A 4324-nucleotide genomic window follows, 5' to 3' on the forward strand; every position below is an offset into this window, starting at 1 on the left:
ATCAGGCACTGGAGCGGGGGTTGTTCTAATTTCCCCGACTGGAGAGAGACTAAGCTACGTATTGTGGATACATTTTTCTGCGTCTCACAACGTGGCGGAATATGAGGCGCTTCTTCATGGATTAAGGATTGCGATTTCCGTAGGAATTCGGCGTCTTATAGTTCGTGGAGATTCTCAGTTGGTTGTTAATCAAGTCATGAAAGAGTGGTCCTGCTTTGATGATAACATGACCGCTTATCGTCAGGAGGTATGCAAGTTAGAAGATAAATTCGATGGCCTTGAGCTAACCCACGTCCTTCGACATAATAATGAGGCAGCCGATAGACTGGCTAATTTTTGTTCAAAACGAGAAGCAACTCCTTCCGACGTGTTTGTTGAACATCTTTATGAGCCAACCGTACCAAGGAAAGAAATAATCGAGACCACGGACACTCAAGAAGTAAGCACGATTGAAGCCGACTGGAGAGAGCCCCTCATCAGATTTTTAGCCAAACAAGAGCTCCACTACTGGAGAGGGAGAAGCTCCCTAGTGCTAAAAACACCCGGCAACAATGGAAAAACACCCGGTAATCACTGTTGCCGTGTACCTCACTCCGGAATCATTACCCGGGAGTGATTCCTCCTTCCCGTGCATGAATGCTGGGTGTATTGGAACCAAACGCTCCGTAACAAACTATTTGGTTACCGAGTGAATTGAGGAACTCAGCAACAACCTGACCGAGCCGTTCCACAGAGATCTGAACGGCAACAGGTAACGGAGAATGGTAGCGGAAAAGAAACGGCGGCGATTGCGTAGTGCGTCTAAAAACACGGGAAGCCTTAATTTACGGAGCGTGCGTACGCCTGGAACACCCAGCAAACAATTTTCTGTTACCGGGTGCATAGCATGTAACACACGATAAGTCTCAGTATTTGCGGAGTGCCTATAAAACCATACGTTCATTTGATACTCTGTAATGTTCCCGACTCTGGCATTATTTACAGTATTGATAGTGCAATATTTGCTTATTCATTTATTATTTGCACCAGAACAGCAGCATCCAAATCACACATCAACACAGAAGAATGGATTGAAATGCATTGACATCCATGTTCAGTTAATCAATTTGATGACAATCTAATATGGAACAATTGAAATACCAATCTCAGAAACAGCTACAATTGAGATGAATTTGAGCATTACTTCCTCTACCAACAAGCTTGGGCAACCAGGAACTCTTGCAAACAGAAGAAAACATCATATGAACGGCACCATAGGCAGTTTGACCACTCCTCATAACATAGCAAATAAGCCAATTGACTAGGAAAACCTGAACCTGAGATTGCATAAAAGAGAGATCAATTTCACATACAAAAGTGGTGACACTTTCATGTGTTGTACTAAAACAAAGTGATGACACTTATGTAGAATAGCACTAGCAAAATAATATGAATGATGTATGCGCATTGAAAACAAAGTAATCTGAACTTGTACATCTTTTATTCAAGATTATGTAGGCTTGTTAAAATTTAGGCATAGTGTCAGTGGAATTGTTGATGGCGCATGATGAAGCAGTATGCGCCCACGTGACTGATTTGCCAATTGCCCAGGCATTACAACCAAATCCAAATAAATGATTATGCAGCTTTTATTTGACAGAACATCCTGATTACTAGTATATAATGCTCAATCAAGATTCAGGAACAAAATAGTGATTTATCATCCCAGTTGAAACAATTGCCATTCATCTATCAAAAACTTATCTTAGAATCCACAAGGGGTTCATAAAAAAATTGGATATCATGTAGCCAGATCAAAAGAATTAACTAGCATATGAAGTGGCAAAATTTGGTAGTATTTTACTTCACTGTTATTCGGATTCACTATTGTTGGCAAAATGGCAGCACCATATCATAACTAAAAACTTGAACCACAAATGCAGACATGGTAAAAATGGATTAATATAGATCCATCTTCTTGCTGAGAATCAGGTGTGAGAGCTTACAGCGCAGGTGAGTATCTGATGGAACTGGTGTACATCAGATCCCTCTAGCTGGTAGCAAAAAGAATATCTGCAGAAATGATGAGGTCTGATTTAGGAACACAAATCCTTTATTTCAAAAGCTCCAGAGCTAGGAGAATGCAATCTTCATGTACTATTATTTATTACATGATCCTTCTAAAAATGAAGTATGCAACATCTTGGGAACATCTAACCTAGTGGCATTTGGCATAGCAGGGGCATAAACAATGATGGTCCACCTCATCATGTCTCCAATTTTGAACTACATAGTAGTACTTATATACAGAAAACATGAATTTATATTTTACAAAGAAGGAAACAAGAGCTTGCATATGGAGCTAACAAAATGAGCTTTGTCAGACTATATTACCAAGTAAAAAATGCCAAGTGGAGGAAAAAACTTGCAGGACTCAGATACAACCCAATGGAATAATTGACCTGGCCAAGATCATTAATTAGATTACTCATCAGACCTGTGGCAATGGGTCACTAGTTGATATAATGCTCGACTATTTGCGATACACATATATAAATGCATGAAAGAGGGGTAGTAATTTAATCTTTTGCACAAAACTATACAAGGATTTGTTAGTTACTCCTTACAATGGTTGTTTGTTTCCAACAAGAATAGTCCAGCAATGTGAAGGAAGCTAGATAAGTCCACAAGAAAAGTTAAAGACCTATATTAAATGATCATACGTCTTTGGACTAGACTGAACAAAATGATGGTAGCTTACATTCATGGGACCTGCATGGCCATACCATTGTCTGGTACATTCAACACGGTTCTATTGTTGATTGCGCTCCTATCAAGAAAAAGAATACAGTGAAAATATTCATAAGTGTAAATCCATTTTATTGTTGGTCAAGCTAACATGGAGTCATACATATACCAGAAAATGAATAAATAGTTACTTCTATAATCATAGAACACTGCCTTTACAAAAACAGCTTCAGATATAAAGAGTGTGACATATGAACAGCTGGACAAAATTAGGAAGTGGTATAAGTTTGTTGCTCGATGGCTTTAGATAAGTTTAATATCACTTCTCACCTAGGAAAAATAATGCCATGCAGTACACACAGATCTGAAAGATAAGTGCTGAAAGGAGATTATTACTCTACCAACCTAATAATATTTAGTGCTGAAGATTTGGCAATGAGCACCCGTCGTCGGTATATTTAGGAAGCACTTACCGAGCACTCTAGCAGCAGTGGCAGGTAGGGAGGATGAGAGGCCAGCACTGGCCATGGGAATGTGGTGGTGGTGGTACCAAAGTGGAGCAAGAGGCAGGTTGCAGACTCAGACGGAGAAGTAGCCATCGCAGGGTGTCGGCGCCTCTTTTCATGTCTTGGCGTCGCAGGACAGCAATAGAGGCAACAGGCTCGTGTGGGGAACTGCAGGGACAGTGAGGATATGGTGCTGCACGGCTCCTTCGTACACTACCACCTCCACCAGGATGGCCGTTGCGGTCGCCGTCCCTGTCTCCTCAGCTGGCGTGCCCTCCACCCTCACGGTAGAGATGCGCATCTCTGGGCGTGGTGGAGGGGTGCATTGACCGCCGAGGAGGTTTCGACCACCTCGCCGCCGGCAGCACCTTCAACTGCTAAAGTCAGAGGGCCGAGTAGCCGACAACGATACGAGGAGCACCCCCCAACTCTGATTAATCCTACTCCACCCCGAGGCACCGACAGGCACGAGTACAATTCCTCCCTCCCCATTCTCCATGCCTAGCCAACGATGCCGATGCGGATCTGGTGCGGCGAGGAGAGGAGAGGGTGAGACGATCGGAATCAAAGCCGGCGTCGACGAGCTGCAGGTTGCAGCCTACCGCGCGGAGGAGCCAAGGCGGCGGCGGCGGCGGCGCGTGGGAGAGGCTGAGAGGGATTAGGGTGCGAGTGCGACTGTGCGAGAGTGGGGACTGGATTTGGGGAGGTGATGGTGGCACGGACGGCTTTGGTTGTCTGTGACCGACGGATCGGACGGCTCACGCGAGGGATGGTTACTGCTGCCCTAGAAAGATGGGGGATTTGTATTCCCGCCCACCACCGGAAATTGGGAATTTGGAGGGAAATATTTGGTTTCATTAACCCTGATTCGTTTTTTTTATTTGTTTGTAACGTGCAGTTGATTTATTATTATATCACTGAAACATATACTTCTCATGGATAAAATATAATTTCACTCCAATAAAATTTAGAATGAAAATTTTTAAACTTCTAATAGGATAATTATAGAGTAAGATTTTTATACTTTAATAATTTTAGAGCAACATAATGGATCTTAATAGTTCAACATAATGGTTTTCTCCACATTTCCT

At 42.7% G+C, this 4324-nt stretch overlaps 1 long non-coding RNA gene across 2 annotated transcripts; it reads right to left on the reverse strand.

Moving 5' to 3' along the window:
- Positions 1-1058: 1058 nt before the first annotated feature.
- Positions 1059-3909, reverse strand: LOC127772873 (uncharacterized). 2 transcript variants are annotated; one of them, XR_008017477.1, is made up of 3 exons: positions 2741-3909; positions 1986-2052; positions 1059-1316 (listed from the first exon to the last, which is right to left on the reverse strand). It is a non-coding gene; the product is annotated as an uncharacterized LOC127772873 (long non-coding RNA). The 2 variants fall into 2 exon arrangements; XR_008017478.1 differs by having other exon boundaries at positions 2198-3909.
- Between the last annotated feature and the right edge of the window lie 415 nt (positions 3910-4324).

The sequence above is a fragment of the Oryza glaberrima genome, chromosome 5, assembly GCF_000147395.1.
Source record: "Oryza glaberrima chromosome 5, OglaRS2, whole genome shotgun sequence".
NCBI lineage: Eukaryota > Viridiplantae > Streptophyta > Magnoliopsida > Poales > Poaceae > Oryza > Oryza glaberrima.